Below are 23321 nucleotides of genomic sequence, written 5' to 3' on the forward strand. Positions count from 1 at the left end.
TCCCCCGTCCCCCCCCCCAGTTCTTGCTTCCAGGCAAATGGTGTTTCCTGCAGATATTCCAAAGCACCATTGTTGTTACTTTTTTATACCATTGTCTGTAGTCGGTCTCTGTGATCTTCTTTCAGCAATTATTATTTTATATGGCTTGTCTGATTTGATAGCAGAAATATAGCAGGCTGAAGTAAGCAAAACAAATAGAAATTCAAGCACAATAGATATTTTCCATCTCCCTGAAATCTTTTTAATGATACAGTCAATCACAAGCAATTTAGACAAGAATGTCATAGAACACCAAAAGAGATGTGAGATTCAGTTTTATTCAGTAGTGCATTTCTCTGCAACAAACTAGGTAAATGTATTATTATGTTGTTCTATTAAGTGGAAATATACATAGAGTACAGGACATCTGAAAATGACTATTCATAAGAATTGTCTGAATTAAAGGTACAGCTGGATAGTAACAAAAACCCCTGAACAAGAAACTATATTGTTGTATAAAGTGCCACATAAGCTGTTAGTACTGTATAAGAAAATATAATTGAAAAGGAATTTGTTTCCTAATACAAATATTAGTATTTTCACCCAGACTTACCATCAAAAGACATAAGCATAAATGAGAGGGTGGAGGAGAAGCCTATACTAAATAAAGTACAAAAAGCTGTCCCAGTACTAGGGAAGGTGAAATTCCTTAAAAGTTGTGGAAATTTCAGCCATTCTTGATGCTCTTTTCTGCTATGAATTTATTCATGTTTTTTATAAGTCTCCCAGGTTAATTCCTATTCTTAAAAATCCCATGGGAAGAGTTTTTTCATGGGATCTTCCCTTGAGATTTTCAGGGACTGAGAAAGACATGCATAATGAACAAGATACAAGCCACACATATTCTTCAGATGCCATGTAAAAAAGATGGCACAAGACCTCTTAGGTTCAGATTAACTACAAGTACAGTTGTTATCCTGACCATCATCTCTAAAGGGGGAATACAACAGTACAATACTTTTAGAACAGAATCTCTGCAATGGAGCATATATTTTATGAATAAAATCTTAGGTAAAACTTCTGGCATCTTGAGATATGTGTGGCTGAAAAAAATTCTAGGGCAGCTGCTATTGTATAAACAATGGGATACAGATATGACTAATATAAGGAATCTGGCATCAGGCTCTATTTATTTGATTGGCTTCAGTAAGATTACACAAGATTTAACCAAAGTAAAATAATGTAAATGTAAAAAGAAACCTTGGTATAACAATTTGCAACCTGATAAATAATGCAGGATTTCCTCAGGGTATAACAAGTATCAGTCAAACCCATATTTAAGCCAAAAGGGTAAAGGGCAGGATACAAAATTTTCCAAAATAAAGTAACATATTTTGTTTCAGCACAATATAGTATTGTACTAATATAGTTATCAGATAATGCAGCTGATTTATAATTGAAAAATCCTATATGGCCCATATCTACAGTGAAATATCTGAAATCCAGTACAAATATCCAAGTCATATTATTGTACTGAGCAGTTGTCTATGTCAATGCTGCTTTCTTTTTTGACACATAAAAGTTATCAGGTAAAGGCATTATATTTTGCTTCTGATTTCAGCCTAATATTTTTTTTAAAAACATCACTACCTAAGCACCAATTATATACTCATCTTTGAAAATAAGTCATTTCTGGGTATGCTGTGAAGAATCGAGATTTAGTGATATCAAGTAATCAACCCTTAAACTGGAAGTGTAAAATTCCAAAGTATAGGCATTTCAAAATGATTGATCTGTTTTTTAACTAGTGGTTTAACTAGTGGGGGCAGGGGAGACCGTTCTTGATTGGCTGCCTTTGACACGTTACTTTGCCTTGAAGCTTTTTTCCTGACAGCAAAGAGCTTCCATTAACCTTGATTCTGAGAAGTCAAACAGCAATACCAATTTATATGGTTCTTTGAGCTTTCAAAAACATTTAGTCAAAAAATGATTGATAATGATGTTGAAAGTGGCAGAAACCTAATGGAAAATAAATGTGACAGATAAAAAAAGATGATTTGAGGAAAGTCTCCAACATTGTTAGCTTCTTTTATTTCTTTTATGGCATTTTTAAGCATGTGAATAATTTTATTAAATATGATTTCAACAATATATCCTTATATTTTCATGCATAAATTTTTAATATTACTTTTAAATTTGCACTGAATGACTGGTATGCCTTCAGGATTTTACTTATGTATTTCCACTAATTAAGAGACCCTGAGTTCTAGCTAGTGGCGGGATTCAACAGGTTCGCACCTATTCGCGAGAACCAGTTGTTAACTTTCTAAGCAGTTCAGAGAACCAGTTGTTGGAAGAAATCTCTTTTTGTTTTTTTCTACTTTACAGGGCTATTTCTTTTTCTTTTTTTAATTTTTAAAAGAAAACTTTATTAGCGATTAAAAAAGAAAAACACTATATACAATACATTAAATACAATTTAATGTTGTAGACAAAGTCAATATATACAAATACAATATAAATAAAGATATAAAACATATGCTTCTAATCAACTAAGACGGTGTGCTTTTTTCTTGGTAATGATTCATTTCTTATTTGATAAACATTCTTCATTTAAGTACTCCATTCATCAAATATGTTAGGAATGTAAGTTGGGTTGGAAAATATATAAACCAGGATAGACATTATAATACTGTTTCTTTAAGGGAATGCTAAAATTTTAATTGGGTGTGTTTCCTCAAATGGCCATAAGATGGAGCCAGAAACCTGGGTTGTTCTGTTCTGTTGTTGCTGAGAGTGTGTTCCTGCATTTCCCTATTGACTGTTACTGATGGTTGTTATTCTTGGATTTGATGTAAGTCTATTACTGAACTGGTTTTGATACTGGACTTTGTTATTGGATTATCCCTGGACTGAAAACTGACTGCTTTAACCGTGAATGACTTGGACTGCTCATTGGACTTTGCTTAACCATTTACTGGAAGTAAAAACCTACATTTTACTATACAATGTATCTGTGTGCTGCTTGTGTATTATTCTTCACCACTCTCACTACGTCTCCCTGTGTGCGCTCATTCTCCTAACGGGGAATTACCTCAACAAAATACATATATTTTAAGTTCCTGGATATTTTTCTCTTTAATCCACTTATACCATTTATCCCAAGCTGTAATATATCTTGAGTCATCCTTATTCTTAAGTTTTTGTGTGAATAGGTCCATTTCAGTGCAGTCAAGTATTTTATGAGTAATCAAATTATTTGTTGGCATTTGTTCGCCTTTCCAACATTGTGCCAACACAATTCTTGCCACTGTGATTATATGGAGAATTAAGTATTTAATTTAATTTGCATAGTCCCCTTTTAACATTCCCAACAAAAACATTTCAGGTTTGAATTCTAACTGAATACTTGTAATTTCTTTTCTCCATGGTCTAATTTTTTTCCAATATTTTTTAATTTTTTGGGCAGAGCCACCAAGTGTGGAAGAAGGTGCCCTTCGTTTGCTTACATTGGAATCATGTTTGGATAAATGTTAGCTAACCTTGAGGGTGACAGATACCACCGGTAACACATTTTGTACTGATTTTCTTTATAGATTGCCAATTTTGTTATTTTGTAATTTTGATTCCAATTTTTTTCCCAATCTTCCAAATTAATATTATGCCCTACATTCTTTGCCCATGCGATCATTGGGCCTTTAACTATTTCTTCCTCCATTTCATATTCTAACAGGTAGTTATACATTTTTGAGATTAATTTTTCGTCTGCTCCCTCCAATATTTTTTCTAATTGATTTGGTTTTATCTCAATTCCAAATTCTTCCATGTCTTTTTTTATATCTTGCCTTGAGTTGTAAATATGGCCACCACTCTAATTTCATCCCTTGCTCTCTGATTTCTTGATTCATCTTTAATCTTCCCTGGGAATTTAGTACATCATAATACATAATTTTTCTTCCAGTTTCTAGTGCATTGGGGTGGATCAATGCCTCCATGATGGAAATCCATCCTGGGATCTTCATATAATGCTTGTGTTTAATTTCTTTCCACACCTTTAATTGCGAACATCTAATTATATGTTACAGGGCTATTTCGGTAATGAACTCAAGAAGGAAAGATTCTGGTGTTGTTTCTAGCCTAATCTTTATTGCCCTGCTTACAGAAACTGCCTCTCAGTTAACCCTTATAACAGCTAAAGGTTCTTGGCAAGTACACCCAGACTTACTGTTGCCTGAACTCCATAGTTTTTTTTTTTCCTTTGCTGGTACTTTGCTGGGCCTTGACTTTCTTAAAGGAGAAGAGTTGTTTTAAGCTTTTTAACACTGCTGTTGCAGTAGTGATATTCTAGCAATTTGGCCTGGTTCAACCGAACCAGTAGTAAAAAATACTACCTGTTCAGCCAAACCGGTTTTTCTGACGAAAACTGTGCCATCAGAGTTCTTGCTTTCTTGCTAATCTAAATCGTCTTTCTAATCTAAAACTACTTTCCCTCTCTCTTCCTCTCTTTCTCTCTCCTTTCTCTCTAGGAAAGGAGACCCATCTGAAACACACACAGGCTTCCAAGTGCCCGGCAGAATCGCTCATTACAAGGGTTTATCCCAGCCAGTCTCCTGTCCCACATTGCCTGAAAAAGCCTTCCTCCCCTCCCACTTTTGGGGCTGGGAAATTCAAATGAGGCATGTGCTGCAGCCTTGCCCATCCCGTGCCCCCCCACTAGCAGATCTGAGCTAGGCAGCTTTCTTGACTGCCTGGAACATTGCCTTCCTTCCTTCCACACTGAAAAAAACATGCAGTGGCTATAGGCTTCTTCAAGAGGCTTTGCTGAGCTTCTCCAACCTGCTGCCGCCACTGCTGCATCCTAGCCACCGGCCACGCAGGTCCACCCATTGAGCCTGCTGGTGCAGTACTCCAAAAGAGGTGGCTGGAAATGACTTTTTTTGGTCCCAGCCACCCCTTTTTCAGCGCAACCAGACAGACACCTGCTCCCTTCCTTCTCTGCCTGTTTGTTCTATATGGCTGAGGAGGAAGAGAGTAGTTGGCTGGTTGGGAGAGGCTTCTGGAGCTGCAAAAGAGGTGGCTGGAAATGACTTTTTTTCAGTCCCAGCCACCCCTTTTTCAGTGCAACCGGACGGATGGCTGCTCCCTTCCTTCTCTGCCCGTTTTATATGGCTGAGGAAGAAGAGAATAGTTGGCCGGTTGGGAGAGGCTTCTGGCACTGCAAAAGGAACATGTGGCCACCTACTGGCTAGCTGTGCCAGACCAGGCCGGTCTGGAGAAGGCGCGTCTGCCGGGAAAAGTATGCTCCAGGCAGATAGGCAGGCAGGCGGAGCCCGAACCGGTGTGAACCAGTTGAATACCATCTCTGCCTTATAGGAATTTGTGTACATAGGCCCAGTTTTTAACTCCTGCCAACTGCCTGGAATATTCTCTGCAGTTTTCTTGTAAATGGTTTGCCATTGCCAGTTTTCCAGGACTGAGAGACTGATCCAAGATCAATAAGATCACTTTGTGCTTAAGGTGGAGCTAGAACCAGGGGTGGGATTCAAAATTTTTTACTATTGGTTCTGTGGGCATGGCCAGGTGGGTGTGACCAGGTGGTCATGTGACTGGATGGGCATGGCTAGGTGGCTTTTTCTGCAACACCCACCTGCACCCCATTTTTTGCCTACTGCTCAAGGAAGCCTCCCTGGGCACTGAAAAAAGAAGAATTTTGAAGGTAAGAGAGGAAGAGAGAGGGAAAGAGAGAGACAGAGGTAGGGAGGGTGAGAGGGAAAGAGAGAAAGAGGGAGAGAGAAAGAGAGAAGAGAGAGAAGAGAGAAGAAAGAAAAGAAAGAAAGAAAGAAAGAAAGAAAGAAAGAAAGAAAGAAAGAAAGAAAGAAAGAAAGAAAGAAAGAAAGAGAGAGAGAGAGAGAAAAAGAGAAAGGAAGGAAGAAGGGGTAGACAAAGAAAAATGGGATGGAAGGAAGGGAGAAAGAAAGAAAGAAAGAAAGAAAGAAAGAAAGAAAGAAAGAAAGAAAGAAAGAAAGAAAGAAAGAAAGAGAAAAAAGAGGGAGGGAGGGAGGAGAAAATGAAAGATATATGGATGAGTGGATGGATAGATACATGGAAGGAGGGATGGAGGGAGAGAGAAAAAAGGAGAGGAAGGAAGAACACAAACCCTGGCTTCAGAAGACTCTTTGAAACAGCACAGCAATCTAGGGCTCGAAGGCTTCTCAGAGGTAATCTTTTAGTCAAACTTGGCAAGTTTAAAATTTGTGGACTTCAAGTCCCAGAATTCCTGAGCTAATATGACTGGAGAAGGAATTCTGGGAGTTGAAGTCCACAAGTCTTAAAGCTGTCACGACCCCAGTTCTAGTCCAACCCCTGCTCAGGCGGGTAAAAAATGAGGATGCCAAACTCTTGAGTAGAGGTCCTGGGAAAGGTGTCAGAATAACAGAATAACACTTAGAAAGGACCTTGTGGGGAACTCTATACCATTTCAGAGAAATGGCTGCCCAGTCTTTTCTTAAAAACTTCCAGTGTTGGAGCACCCAGAACTCATTGTCGGAAAGTTTCTCCTTACTTTTAGGTTGCATCTCCCTCTGTTCAGTTTCTATCCTTCTAGTGCTTTAGAAAATACTTGTTTGCTTTTTGGTGCTTTGGAAAATATATTGCCCCCCCCTTCTTTTTGGCAGCTCTGTAAAAGCCTGTTGCCTATCACCCTCTTTGGCAAAGCATTTCCTCCTTTCAGTGGTCCATGAAAGTACATCTATAGTATGTAGATAATAAAGTCAAAAAAAGGTGAACAACATTTTTACAGAACTATAGATATGTTGAGGCTGGGTGTGACAAGGAATAGCTGGGAGGGGAGGGGCCAGGCAAGGCACCCCTTGACGGGAGTGACATTAGGTTGGCCACACCCACCCAGTCACATAACCATCAAGCCACACCAACCAGTCATGTGACCACCCCAGCCACATGGCCGCCAAGCCACGCCCACCCAGTCATGTGACCCCAAGCCATGCCCACCAAATAAGCCACGCCCACAGAATCAGTAGTAAAAAAAATTGAATCCCACCACTACTATAAGGCATTTGTTTACTACTCATTCCAGAAAAAAACTGGATCCTTCAAATTATTTACAGGACAAGCACCATACATCATGTTCATATAATTATTAAAGTGGTTTTTAAAATGTGTCTATAAGAGAAAGTCATAGCTGACTGTATTACATAAATGACATTTAAGTTAAGAAAAGTGAAAGGTGGCTACTTATTGAAGGGTAGATTGGTGTAATAAACTATATTGGGAAGTGAAAAAAGCATTCTGAAAAATGCCAAACTAGGTGTATCAGTACACTTTTCACTTATTCCATTTTTTTGGTTAATAGTTTGTTGCAATGGTTAAGGTCCTGAATTAGAAACTGACAAACTGAGAGTTCTAATCCTCACTTGGTCACAAACCTGGATGGGTGAGTCAGAATCAGGAAGTCAGTGTCAGCCAACCCACCTCACAGGGTTACTAATGTGGAGAAATTAGGAGGTAGAAGCATTATGTATATTTCCCTGAGTTGTAAAAAATATATGTGACACATAAATTTAACAGTAACATGGACATGCCTGTGCATTCCTTCTCCATGGCTGGTTATATTTCATAACATACAACACAATATGGCTATTATATAAAATGATAGTTATTCCTCAAAGCACCAATCATATCAGCAGCAATGTGAAGGATCAGAAGGATCACCATCCAAAAATTCCCATGTTTCTGAAGAATCAAGAATCAAAGATAAGATAAAAGAAGAATTGAATATTTTTCAAATATGTTTTGACCTATATTGGTCAATCATTATAAACATATATACAATGAATAGACTTTCTATGTAAATTATGTGCTTATAAAAGCACATACTATATTATTTTTGGCTGTATCACAGAACTTTAATTAAATCTACATTTGGAAAACTTTTTTCTATGACTAAAAGTGACCACACATCCTTTAATATAAAGGTCAGATATTTATTTCATAAAATTTGATTGGATTCTTTAATTATTTATTTTCTTAGTTTTTCTCTTGAATTTTCCTTTGAAAAGCAAAATAATAAATATAAACATTCTTTTTTCCTCATGAACCTTTTTCAGCTTTTTTTCCTTTTTTCAGTTTTCTCTTTATTTTTTTCCAAGAAAATATCGTCCCAGGACCTATGACATATGTTTGTTCTTTTTCATAAGCAATAACAACTTAATAATTGCCAACAGATGTAAATAATCATTTTTTGTGTGAACATTTTCTGGCATCCAAAATTAAAAAGACAATGCAAAATATGATACTTATTAGAATTAGTAGGAATGGTCTCATAAAATATTAACAAGTAGCAATGGTAGAAATTAATCAAGGAGAGAACTAACCTAGAACTAAGGAGAAATTCCCTGACAGAACAATTAATCTATGGAACAACTTGCCTCAAGAAGTAACCAGAAAAGTAGATGAACACCTTTTCTAAATTGAGATGTTGAAACAATAAGTTTGTCTTTGTAACTGATTATTCTTATCCTATCTGGAAAAGCTGAGAGTTGAATTCTTTATGGACCTTGAACAAAGTCAGTTTTCTGCTATTTCGGACATACATTTTTTCATTAGTTCATATTTTTAAAAGCAAAGGAAAGAGAATTTAAGAGAAAGAGAAAGGAAGCAAATTAGGAAAAAAAACTAAAGATCAGAGAGAAGAAATGTAAGTAAACAACACATATTTTATAAATCTTGAAATATTTTCCTTTGAGTTCTTTTAAAACAAATATTTTGTCTTGTATATTCTTTTTGTAGTTGTGGTTGGGGTTGGAGGCAGAAAAAAGAACAGATTATCATGAATAAAAATTATACTTGCAATGTTTTGAGGCCAAACTCAAAAGCCTAAAGCTTACAACATGATCGATATGGAAAGAACTCATTGAGGAGCCAAAAGGCATAATCAGTATAGAAAAAGGATTTACACAGCCAAAAAATCTGAAGAGATGGAATTGAAAAAAATAGTTTTGGCATTGCCCCGTCCCTTTCATGTGTGTATGTGCTTTCAAGTCAGTGTCAACTCCTGACTACTGTCTGAACTTGTTCCTACATTTTTTTTTTTGATAAGGTGCTTTTTCCCCCAGAAGTGGTTTTCCCTCTCCCTCTGAAGGCCCAAAGTAAATTTTATTTTTAGTGCACAATATATTCCTTGATTTCACTTTCCCCCTTTTATTAATCATACGTATACAATGACATACAAATACAACACATATTAAAGTATCTTTCCACTATATGATCAGATGCCATTTTTCCAATGGGAAAAGTGTTTTAAACATTTTAATTACATGTAAAGACAATTGGTTAATTTTAATAAGAACCACTTATTCAATGTAATTGAATGTAAAATCAACTTTCTAAAACCCTAACCCTAACCACTAAAATGGTTGAGCAAAACCACAGTAGTTTAAAAGTATACCAAGATTTATCAAATATAATAATCCTTACATTTCAAGGGCACCTTCCTTTAAATATCTGATGAGAAATAGTACTGCTATCTCCAAATTAGATAACTAGGTAAAATGATAACATGCTGGTGAGATTCATAAACCATGAATTGGATAACAGGCCATGACAAGAGTCTATTCTACAATGAGTAAAAGTAAAGGAGATGTGGCTAATAAAGTCTATGTTTTCTCAACACTTATATAATTAATTATATTATATGTTAAAAATCAATACATAGTTTTTCTCCCATTCAGTTTTAATGCTTTATAGCCATTTTACAGCAAAAAATCATGAATAAATATGTGTGTGCATTTTTTAAAAAAATGCTTCACAAAGAGAACACTTGCTAAAAACTCAGTACACTTTATTGACTGTCTTAATAAGTCAGGTTCGTACTCCAGTTGCAGTTTTCCTTATAACTTAAAAATGCAGGATATATCATAACCATTTATATTTTCAAGGATTTTCAAGTGAAAGTTTTCTAATGGCTGATTTCCTAATAGAAGTAATTGATAATACTTTTTCCATAAGTTTGTTATTATAATTTATCTTTTCTTACACATACATTCTATGATGAAGATTTATTAATCTCAAACTTGTTTTAAAAGCAATTGTGATTTGTCCAAAACTCAACATAGTATATTTTTCAGGGATTTTTCATTTTTGAAAGCAAAAATTCTATTAATGGTGACATTTTTGGAAATGCAGCAGCAAAAATAGTCATTTACACAAAACACAGAGAGAGAGAAAGTAAAAAAGAGGGAGAGAGAAAAAGAGGGAGCAAAAATAGTGGAATATCAAAGGAAAATGCTAATTCCTTGTTTTCTCTGAAGAAAAAAGAGTGAATATCATGGGACTTGAAACATTTCACTGCTGAAATGTTCTCTTTACAAAGGGAGTTGTTAAATTAGCTTTGGTTTATATCATCTCCATTGTCTAGAACAGGTTAAGATAAGAATACCTTCAAATAACATATAAAGTGATATATCATCATCTATCATCACCATGGTAATATCACTCTATATGTTATTTGAAGGTATACCATCCACCATACCATCACTATCACCGTCTAATTGATTGCATGACAGCTTGTGTTCTGGACAACGGTGAAGCTTCAGAGCCCTTTCCTGTTACAAACGGCATCAAGCAAGGGTGTCTATTGGCATCGACCCTGTTCAGTATAATGTTTTCAGCCATCCTGTCAGATGCCTTCCAGAGCAGTTCCTTGGGAGTTAACCTGAAATACAGGGAAACTGTTCAACTTGCAAAGACTCCAGGAGTCACCAAGATAAAGGAGACTGTGTTACAAGACCTCCTTTTTGCTGACAACTGTGCCCTGAATGCTGGATCAGAGCAGGAAATGCATGCCAGTGTGGACAAATCCACAACAGCATGCAACAACTTTAGCCTCCTCATTAACACAAAAAGACCGAAGTGATGCACCAGCCAGCTGCAAATGCCCAATACCAAGAACCCACCATCACATGACAAAAGCTGCCAGCAGTGGACCAATTTACATAACTTGATAGCACTCTCTCCCATACAGTGACAATTGACATTGAGGTCAACTGAAGAATTGCCAAGGCAAGCTCTGCATTTGGTGATGACCAACGTGTGGGACTGTCATGGAATAAGCCTTGCTCCAAAGCTCATAGTCTACTGAGCAGTAGTGCTAACCACCCTGATGTATGTCAGTGAGACTTGGACTGTATACAAGAGGCACCCTAGGCAGCTGAACCACTTCCATACAACCTGCCTTTGCAGACTTCTGAGGATCTAGTGGCAAGACAAGGTGCCAGACACACACATCCTCTTCAGAGTAGGCCTGCCATTAGTTCACACCCTGCTGATGAAAGCCCAGACATGTTGGGCAGGCCATGTTGCAAGGATGCCAGACCATTGCATCCCTAAACAGCTCCTCTATGGTGAGCTCTCTCAAGGAAAACAATCATAAGGGGGACAAAGAAAGCAATACAAAGACACATTGAAAGCCTCCTTCAAGTCCCTGGATATCAACCCCACCTCCTGGGAAACCCTGGTACAAGATCAATTGACATGGTGCATGCTGATCCACCAAGGCTGCCAGACATTTGAAGACAGAAGGACAACTATAGCGCAAGAGAAGTGTACACTCCATAAAGCTAGAACTGCAACTACTGCAACAGTGGTTCCCACACATGTCTGCCCAACAAGTGGCAGAACATTCCATGCCCATGTAGGCCTTACCAGCCAACTGCGGTCACACCGTAGACAGCCCACAACCCATTAGATATCAAGGTCCTCTTCGAACATGATGATGAACATCATCATCATCATCATCATCACCATCACCATACAAAGAAACAAACACAATGCAACTAAATGAAAAATAAATGAACTTTCCAACACCAAGGAAATAATAGGAACCCAACAATCCATAGTTGCTTTCAAACTGACAGTTTCATTGTATCAATGTACCCTAATCTGTCTCAGAAGAAATTAACAATAATTTATTATCTAAATTATTAGAATACAAATTAATTAACTAACCTCAGATACAAGAAATCATACAAACAGAATAAAAAGAAAACATTTAAATTTGAAAGCAGATTGAGCTTTACAGTGACTTTACTTCTGTTCAAGTGTACTTCAGATATGAATATGTGACTGACAATGTACAGTGAGATTTAAACTAATGAGTGCATACCATACATTCATTATATAAAGCTATATAAAGCACATAGTTACTGCTTGCTTAAATTATTAATTTATAAATTGCTTGAACTATTAATTTATTGTTTGGATTACTTTTGAACATAATGTCATATTATTCTGCCCTCAATAATGAAAGTATCCAGTTCTGGTATATATGTAATAAGAATGGGAAAAAAATATTATATTTCACTGCAATGGGGTACCAGGTGTTTTAAATGCCACCAGAAGGATGTTCCAGGCAAGATCTTGTGTCCAAGATAGTTTGGCATAGATTAGTGGAAGTTTTTGTGTCCTTGGCAAGTTTTGATCAAGAACTAATGCTGTACATCTAGAGGGCTTTCATGAGGTACAGAGTACATTGTATTTATTATAATTGCTAGTGGCAGTTTGACTAATTATATTTAATTTTAAATGGTAATTTTGTGCTAATTTAAAAACAGAATGGATTGACAGACAAAAAAATGTAGTTCATTTTTTCTCTTTTGGGACTAACTTGTAAACTAGTAAAAAGTCACAGGAGTTTGTTTTTAAATATGACAACTGCAATGAGACTATTATATCTTTGAAATTAGACAGGTTCAATATTGTACTACCTGTAATGGAGGAATGGTGGATAAAGAAAATAGAAATTGTGGAGATTACTAAATTAACTTCTTTGATTAAAGAAAAAAAAATCAATATCTACCTTTAGAGTTGACTAGAAACTGTGATAGACTTTTTGCATACAATAGAAAAAAATGCAATTATGATTTTTAGTTTTGATTATTGCAAAAAAGGAAAAGAGAAAAAGGTAAGCTAATTTTAAAATCATATGAAAGAATAGAATAACAGAATAATAGGGTTGGAAGGAACCTTGTACATCTTCTAGTGCAAACTCTATAATATTCTATAGTAAGAGTAACCCTATAACATACTATAATAAGATATTTTGTAATTGTGCTTATATTATATTAATGCAAAGAAAATAGGATGCTTCTTTCTATTTCTTTCTTTTCTTCTTTCTTTCTATGTACTTTGTAGTACTTTTAAGAAAAATGTATGCTAAAATTAGAGCAATTTTTCAGTTCCCAAAGATAGATCCTTTTTCTACAATTTGAAAATGGAATTCTGAAAATTTCAATAAATACTGGAATATTATATACATATAATATGCATATGTAGGGGTGGGGGGAGGAGAGGAGATGAGGGGAGAGGAGAGGAGAGGAGAGGAGAGGAGAGGAGAGGAGAGAAGAGAAGAGAAGAGAAGAGAAGAGAAGAGAAGAGAAGAGAAGAGGAGATTGACTAGATTTGTCCTGCTGAGGATACTATTGACCAGGATTAAGCTATATTGTATAGTACTGTACACTGTAAAAAAATTTGTGAACTGACATGGGTTCATTTTGGGGAAATCATTCAAACCCAGGAAGTGACTTAATTCAAACTGCCAATTTATTTCTACACTATTTACAAATTCTGCACTACTATTACTATTAACCTTCTCATCAATCCTTATCAGCTATCCCACTTGTGACTGTATGACTGTAATTTTGTAGCTGGTATCCTTATGATTTATATTGACTGTTTCCTAGTATGATTTGATTGCTTATTGTACCCTATGACTATCATTAAGTGTTGTACCTTATGATTCTTGACTCTTGACGAATGTATCTTTTATGTATACTGAGAATATTTGCACCAAAACAAATTCCTTGTGTGTCCAATCACACTTGGCCAATATAGAATTCTATTCTATTCTACAAAGCAGTTCAAGGAAGCTTCAGATTGTTTCAGATCATTGCTTTCAGATTTCTCTCTAGGGCAGGCACAAATGCTTAAACTAGATATATTTCGGATTGTTTGAGTCTTCACAAGCCTGGAAGAATTTCAACATACATAAAGCTCTTCCAAGGGTAGGAACTTTCAATGACCACTGTAATAATCTTGCACTGATTACTGAAACTACCCAATGATAACCCTTTGGCCAATGTTTGGGAAAGGTTTCTCTTCGACTTTCTCCTGCAATGCTATAAAGTATTATTTTTTTTGGCCCTGTCATATCTTTGGAAAGGAAAGAGACACCAAGCACTGCTTTCTTCTGTCCTCTAACTAGTGATTGGGAACAACATAAAAGCATTCTTCTTTTCCTTTCTGGGATTTTCATGTTAATTTAGTTTTGCAAACAGAATTCTTTATTGGCAACTTTTTCTTCAACATATGTAATCTGTACTTGAACTTCACCTGATGAACATCTTAATCAAATTAACTACTTAATGGGGAAAAGAAGCCAAAAAGTGCAATCCAATTAGCCAGAACATTTCCAGAATAGCTATGATGAACCTAAGAAAAAGTTTTTATTGTGTAAATCAGGCCAGATTGTGGATTAGATTAAGAATAATGTAATTCCAGAAATGTAACTGAATCTTTACAAAAACAAGAAGCTACTACAAAAACTAAATCTGGAAAACCAGGTAGGAAAGGATGTGAGTTGAGGTTGCATATTGTTTTCATACTTTTCATACAAATCTAGCAAATTTTAAGCATGATTCATCACTGAAAGACAATGCTATAACCAGGTTCTTTGGATTCCGGTCCAGCAAGGAATCCAAAGAACCTGGTTATAGCATTAGTGGCATGTAGAAATATTGAAACATGAAACCAGTGGTGGGATCCAGCCAGTTTGCATCAGTTCTGAAGAACCGGTTGTTAATTTTCTGAGCAATTTGGTGAACTGGTTGTTGGAGGAAATCATTAGGGCAGAGAACCGGTTATTAAATTATTTGAATTCCACCACTACATGTAACTCCATTCCTATGCTTGCTCCTGTAAATCTCAACAATGATATTATATCCATAAGGTCGCCATCATCTTTGCATCAAAAACTAAAGGGCAAAGGTACAGACTGAGAGCTTTTAGAATAAAAGCCTCTACCTGAGATCAGTCAAGCACTGAAACATCTTCCATGTATCAGGATCATTTCCATATCTATGCCCATGTCAGTTCCAAATTTTGTCTTGTTTCTTACAAACCTCAAGTATTTACCTGATCCTGGCAATGCTTTTGCTCTACTTATTGAATACATTGCTTATGAGGATGTCTGTGTATTCCACACTGTGAATTAAATTGTAATTATTAGATGCAAGGAGCTGAAGAGGCTTCTTGGATGAGAGGCAAAATGTCTTCAAAGAAAAAACAAGAAAGTCCAGTTGCATCCTGAAAAAACACCTTTGGAACAACCATGATCTGGATGAGAATCTCTATAGACTTTTAGCTATGCAATTTAGGATGAATACCCTTTCAATGGTGTGGGAGTATGAAGGGATTTCCAGAAAAAATGAACCATTAGCATACTCAGGTGATCTTGAGGACACAGACAACCTTCAAGTGCTTCAATGGATGCAAATGACCAGCTGTCTGCAAGGAATATAAATCCTTCCATTCCCCACCACTCTGGCAGAGCTGAAGAAGCTTCTTGGATGAGAAGCGAAACATCTTCAAAGAAAAAACAAGAAAGTTCAGTTGCCTTCTGAAAAGTACCTTTGGGATATTAGATTTTAATGAAGTTTGTTCAGAAAATGTTGCATAGATCCATTGTCAATAGAGGATTTCCCTTGCAAATCTACTTCCAATCTTATCTTGAACACGACTGAAATTTTGTATGAGCACTATCATCATATTTGTGTATTACCTCCAAAGCTCTTTTTAAACTCAGAAATATGAAGTATATGTACTGAACTAAACTTGACAATATTTTAAGTATCAGGATTATGCTTTATTTTCAGTACAACTATATATTTTTTCTAGTTGTAAATCACTGTTTCATTCATTCTCAAGACTAATGAGAAATAGATATAAGAAACACATGTATGCTAATTTACAACATTTGTTGTATATTTCTCACAAGTAGGAATGTGAAGATGTTGGATGAATTGATGTCAAAATTTTCTGTATGCCATTTTTTAGATGGGGTGGGTTGGGGAAGAAGTGGGTCACTGGCACACAAAGAGACCTGGCAACATCAATATACAGTGAAGCAATTTGTCTTCATTTAGATGGCATTGTATATGAATATTTACATAATAAAATAGTTACATAATAAAAAGTAACAGATGGTGAAAAGGCACTTACTTCACCACAATTTGGAAGTATGATCATTGTCTTGATGAACTCATTTTATTTACTTTTGTCTATGGATATCTATCAGGTTTAGCCCTCATGGGAGGAAAGAAGGAAGGAAAGGAGAGAGGGAGGGAGGGAGGGACGAAGGAAGGAAGGAAGGAAGGAGGGAGGGAAGGTGGGAAGGAAGGAAGGAGAGTAATAGGGGAGGGGAGAAGGGAGAAGGGGGGGGGGGCTAGGGAAAGGTTCTGCTGAGTTAAATATTACCTTTTGTTCTTCCCTTAGATCTCTGGCTTATAGTTGCTATTATGGTTGTTCACTTTTTATAATCCCTTTAAAGGAAATGAAATCACTTCATGTCCTTTAAAAATATATAGGTGGTCTTTCTGTTTGCCTATCTTACAATGGATAATTAATTACATTAAATATTTTATAGCCATATAAAGGATGAGTCAGGTTATTCTTTTTTTTCCTTCTAGTAGCCCTTTTTAGTAGTAGTGTGCCTATAGTGTAATTATATATAATTAGATCTCTGCTCTATTGTTGGAACAGAAGACAAAATTATGCTTTGGAATGTGCCAAGGGCAAATTTCACATTTGTATACAAATTTTAAAATGGCTGTATTAAGATGTATAAATCCAATTTCCTCGGATAATTTACAATGCATACTGTCCACAGCTGCTTTGTGATTCCAGGAAAAGATATACTGAATATAAGAAAGTGCAAACATACATGTCCCAATAGGTACAGCAAAAATGTTCATCTACATCTGAAGTATCTTTCTCTGCCTCTAATATGACTACCTCAACTCACTACACTCATTACTCATTCCATCCTATAAAGAAGAAAGGTATAATTTCCTCAATACACGCTTGGCAAGATTATGTTCCAGCAATACCAAGTCATACTTGCTTGAAAGGTCTACACCTTGCTTTTGAAAAATATCATCCAGATTTTTCTTCATGGATCAGAAGTTGACAGTAGAAACCAAGACAGTATTCGTTATACTTCATCCATTTGTTTTAATTCTCATAGTGCCACTAGATTCATCTCGTTGGATTTTTTGTACCGTAGATACTGTTGCTTCTTTTCTTTTAGTTCTTTTTTTAAATAAGATTGTATCTTCTAATTGCCATATTCCAATCAAATAAAGTATTCCATTAGCTACCAATTGTAACCCTTAAATCATATTTGCCTTCTATTAAGACTTTAAGCTGATCTTGCTTGTAATCTATATTCTAAATTTTAGTATATATAATGAAACCTATCATAATTAATGTTCTTCCTATGCCTTAACTGAGTGGTTAAGAGGCTCTTTATAACACTATTTTCACCTTCTTCTAGAACTGTGATGGTGAACCATCACAAACCTACCTGCACTGTGCATGTGTGTACATTCCAGCTGATTTTCAGCCCATTTGAGGCCTTTTTTGGCCTCACAGAGGCTCGAGGGAAGCCTCTGCATCCTTTGGAGGCCGAAAAACAGACCCATTTCATCACTTCCAGTAAAATCAGCTGGGAGGCGCATGCATGCGCAATGCAGGTAAGGGGATGGGGTAGGGAACACACACACATGTTCTGGGGCATGGGGCGGTGTGCATTGCCTTCTGGGTGCTGGCAATTTTTGGCACAGGAGCCCAAAAAGGTTAGCCAACACTGTTTTAGAATATTTTTTTGTCTATTTTTTTATGTCCTTAATGCAGAGTTTTCATATCCAAGTCCACATTTTTCAGTTGCCCTAGTCAAGTTCATCCTGCTTCAGGCCAACAAATTCTTTTCGGTTCTTGTAACATGCAATTCATCTTTTGACAGAAATCTCTCATCCAGAAAACAAAAAATGTAGTTTCAGCAACCAAATATCTTCCCTCAACAGAATTGTCCAGCCATAATCTTTCTTCCTCTTTCCCATGCACTAGAAGAATAAAAGACAATGCTCAAAATATTAAGATTCTCTTGCATCATTTATCTTTATATGGATGGCAGGAAAGGACAAGTATCTGTATAGTTTACAGGTGTTGGCAACTGCTCTGTCATGTCTGTGATCCTTCTCTGGCCTGTACACATTTCTTCTGTTTCATAATTGAAAACACACCAAAAACAGCCATCACTACAATTCTGCTTTTTCTCTTGTCCCTTCAACCGTTCAAGCTCCAATTTCCTAGCTTCAGTTTAGAACTGTCCATTGTTCCTTGCAGATTTAAAGTCAACTTCTTCTGGAGGACCCTATAAAAATCATTTCTGAGTTTAAGAAGAAAAGAGGATGTAGTTAAAGCATAGCATTTCTTCTTGAATTCTTCAGAAGAAAATAAAATAAAAGCTAAAATCTATGTCCTATTTAATAGAATTCCTGCCAAAATGCAGCTGTTGCTAGCTTTACAAAAAGTTTTTAAAATTTACATCAGACATTATACATTTTTGGGAGGAGGGTTTTCTTTATATTTCCAGCTTCCACATACAGTATTTAAGATTGATAAGTTACCTTGGCCCACACACTGCAGGGCTTAGTCCAGGCAGTATCTGAGAATCAGACGATTGAACAGAAGGGGAGAGGAAAAAAAACACACTAATAACTTGTACAATGGATGAAGCAGTAGTGAATAAGTCAAGGCATGGATAAATAAATGTTGTCATAAATAAAATGTGGTAATCCTTCTCTTTAATGTTATAATATGTTCATGAAAGGAAAGAATGCTAATACCACCTCAAAAACAAATATACATACTGGCTGGAATCCATTTAAAAACAAGTTTATGGCTTTGTGCTGTTTCTCAAACATCATGACTGCATGACTGCATTGTATAAATTGGTGGAATTAATTTTCAAGCAAGGAATCATAAATTCCATTGGTCATGTCCCGCCCCGTTTTCTGCCTTAGTCCTACTTGAACTATGCAGTAATTAAATTAATAAAAATAGTTCCTTATGCACAAATACAACCTTTGTCTTCCAAACTTAATTGCTATGCACTGGAAGAATTCTTTCTTCCCTTCCTATAATTAGAAATTTCTCAAATGAAATTTATTTTTGGAAAATAATTAGATTAACATTATTGCATATACACTTATTCTCAGTATTCTGAAAGTTGCAATGCTATTATTCATGTAAATAGGTTAATAATGTATATGAAGATGAGAAACAGTATATACAAAAATGTGTTATATTAGGTAAATCTCTTTAGAATTTGTATTGGGGAAAATGCAAATAAAAATCTAATTATTAAAAAAGCCTACATGAAAGATGCAATCAAAAAGTTTTAATTGTATAAATTCTGTTTTTTCATCAAATTGCCTATATTTCATAAGGGCTCTACAAAGAGACAGTAGGTATTTTTCAACTTATGACTGATTGCTTAACAACCATTCAAAGTTATGACAAACTCACCAAAAGCTATTTTTGACCCAGTTTCAAAATTATGGTTGCTGAACAAACTTTGGATAGTAGGCAATCTGTCTGCCCTTATGATTGAGTGCAGCACCCCCATACACACACATATCTCTGTCTCATCTTGCCCCACTGAGTTCTGAATGCCTTGAGGACCAAGTGTGGGATGGAAGCAGACCCAAAACCTGCAGTGACCATGAGGGGTTGGAAGTGGACGTTGGGTGCCTCATGTGGTGGGGAAACCCATGGAAAATCTAGGGCAGGCCAAATTTGAACTGGGAAGATGCTATAATGTGGGTATGGACCTATGCTAGGCCTCCTAGGGCCTCTCCCATCCTAAAGTACCACATATTCCCTTATCAACCTGAGCCCATCAAGGAGAGCATGGACAGCAGGTCATTAAGTGAGGTGATCACATGAACCATCACAACTTGCAATTGTAATAAATAAATAATTCTGGACAGCGAACAATTAATACATCAAAGAAAAACAAAGCCTAACTTGTTATACCTAACATGCTGCTTTTAAAGATAGGAATGCAAAATAGTGGTGGCAATGATATAATTCTAAATTCTAAAATGTAAATGCTAAAAACAATTTTGTGTCAAATTGAAGCAGAAAAGTCTCTGACTATATTTTAAACTACTTACATCTTAAGATTGTCTAATTACCCTTGGAGATTAATTTGCTTATCTAACTCCCACTCCTTTAACCTCAAACTATCCACTATTGACCTCACCCCTTCTTAAGAGATCTGTAAGGGGTGTGCATAAGTGCCATCATGCTTACCGTCCCTGTTCTATTGTCCCCATTTATTTGTACCTATTTCCTGTATTCTTACTCATGTTTATACTTATACCTATTATCTTGTAAGCGATTGACAAATTAAATAAATAAATAAACAACTAGACACAAAGACCATTTTCCCCGAATGCCATCACTCTGCTAAACAACTAATTCCCACAACACTGTCAAACTGCTTAGTAAACTATATTACTATTATTCTTTTCATCCTTCCTATTATCTATCTCTTCCCACTTATGACTATAACCATGTTGCTTGTATCTTTACAATTTATATTGTTTTATTTGTTCCCTAGTATGATTTGATGCTTATTTGTAAACATGAATATCACTAAGTGTTGTATCTTATGATTCTTGATGAATGTATTTTATTGTTTTCTTACGTACACTGAGAGCATGTGCACCAAAGACAAATTCCTTGTGTGTCCAATCACACTTGGCCAATAAAGAATTCTATTCTATTCTATTCTATTCTATTCTATTCTATTCTATTCTATTCTATTCTATTCTATTCTATTCTATTTATGTCTTTCATATGCTTTATCATTCCAGCAAGCATACAATTGTATACTTCCCATTAACTCCATACAATTCCACAATACGCTGTAACATAATTATTTTCATTTTTTTCCTGGCAGCTTCACCATCCTTGCATATTATATCTACTTTCCATTTGCTCTTTGGGGAAATTAATTGATCCACTACTTTTTGTCTCTCTGGTCCTCAAGTCATTCTGCTTTCATTTTTGTACCTTTCATTTCTTTCATTTTGTGCCCAGGATTTCCTAGAATCTGTTCTTTTGATTTAATCAGATTGCAATTTCTCTCATATTCAGAATTTTTCATTAGCCGCATACTCTTCATTAATTTCTTATTTTGCCATAAATAATAAAATCAATTGTGTTTTTAGTTTTTTATTCATACATCTGTCAGGCATACATATACATTTTCTTAAACAATGTTTCCAAACAGATTTTTTAAATAAATCTTATCAAATAGTCTCTGGTTATTCATATTTAATTTTCCCAATTATCCAATCACTTTTAATGAAATATCTCTATGTTGTTCTCACCAATCCTTTCAAGCTACCTAGCAGAATAACTTGCAAGCCAGCATACTGTTGTGATGTTCCACCTATTAATAGATAATAACATACAGTCAGGAAATTTTTTATGTTTTGAAGCAACAAGTGCCACATAATTATTCTTGAAAAGTTTGATTCAGGTAAACCTATTTGAAGCATCAAAAAGAAAAATGTTAATATAGGAACAATTGTTCTGCTTTCTGCTTGTGAAAACAAAAGTAGCATGGAAATGATGTATATTATACTTGCAATGAGAGCAGTGACAAGTCTGGGGAAAAACAGTAAAACATCATATACGTATTGCTTATCAGGAACATGAGTGAGATTCTCTCAGCCACTTATGCAAATCTGTCTAGTTTGAGTTTCTTATTTTTGTGACACATTTGTCAAATCTGCATATACAAATGATTTGCGCTAAAGTATTCAGCACAAGTAAATTAGGGTTTACAAACAATTTTTCTACATAATAGTTACTAAATGTCATATGTTCATTAATATGGGTATTTTTCTCATGACTTTCCCCTAACTTTGTTTTCTAAATTATAGATAGTTTTTTTTAATAGGAACCTAGATTGTGCCAAAGATGCTAGATTAATGTTAATAGAAAATTCATTTATGCTAGAATACTGTTGGAGTTAATAGATTTATATATATCAAACAATGGAGCTGTGATGAAGCAATTTGGTGATAATTTCATGCCACCTTCAAGTTCTTGAGAAATTATGAAACTTTACATAAGTGCAAAACCATTGTAGAATGTAGCATACTCGATAATATAATGTAATGCAAGCTAAATGTATTGTACGATAGTATTTAATGTGTCTGCATCAATTATGTTCTTTTATCCCTTTTCCCTTTTTTCCCCTTCTTTGCAGTAGCCACTATATTTATCTATTTGGTGTTCTGGCTACACAGCAGTCTTCCTGAGTTGTACTAATATTTCTTTTGCTATGAAATAGTCATAATAAATGTACATATAACATAGAAAACTTAATACAGCTATTCTTTCTCATAAAGCTTCAAAATTAAGCATATTTTTCAATGCATGTGAACTAAATTGAGATATCTCTGTGTATCATCCTAGCCTACATAACATGTTGAATATGTGGAAGAGGTTTTGATGGAAGTGGGTGGCCCAGACAGAATTGTTTGTTATTTTTTTCCTTTTCCCGCTGTTCAAATTAAACTTGTCAGCTTGCAGTCTATTTGTTTTCACTTAAAAAATAGAGACAGGTGACTTTCAATTATCCTGTATCTTATTTAATGAATGTTAAAACAAATCAAAAATATTTTTCAATGTTCCAGTTAAGATCAGAGATTAATATGGAATAAAAATAATACAACTGATTATAACTTTAATGTATTCAATTTTGTAAAAGGAACATGGCATAATTTCTCATAATCATTGCTAGTCATCTCCCCAGAGCTGACAGAAGTCTGGCATCCAAGGGAACACAGCTTATTGAGCTATTGCTATTGAGAAACGCACACACACACACACACACACACACACACACACACACACACACAATTTGGATACAATATAATGATCTTTCTTCTTTGGCTTCTTCAAATATAAACAGACATTTTTGATGAGTTCACTGGTTATTAAATTTTGTGATTGTGTACTTTCAATTGACTTTGCTGATTTCATATAGTCAATATGACAAAAGCTACAGTTAAAAGACATACATTTTAATTTATTTAAATATTTATTCCATTTACACAGTATCAGTGTTCCTGGAGAGTAAGAAGTGAAGGCTCTCATTCATCCTCAAGCTGTGCAAGGCCTTGTAC

At 35.5% G+C, this 23321-nt stretch overlaps 1 protein-coding gene across 1 annotated transcript in view; it reads left to right on the plus strand.

Annotated features, from left to right (window-relative positions):
* The window catches only part of CXADR (CXADR cell adhesion molecule), a 244819-nt gene that overhangs the window by 108440 nt on the left and 113058 nt on the right, over nucleotides 1-23321 (plus strand). The window lies entirely within an intron of this gene.

This window comes from Pseudonaja textilis, chromosome 7, assembly GCF_049901715.1.
Source record: "Pseudonaja textilis isolate UNSWEBS1 chromosome 7, rPseTex1.2, whole genome shotgun sequence".
Classification (NCBI taxonomy): Eukaryota; Metazoa; Chordata; class Lepidosauria; order Squamata; family Elapidae; genus Pseudonaja; species Pseudonaja textilis.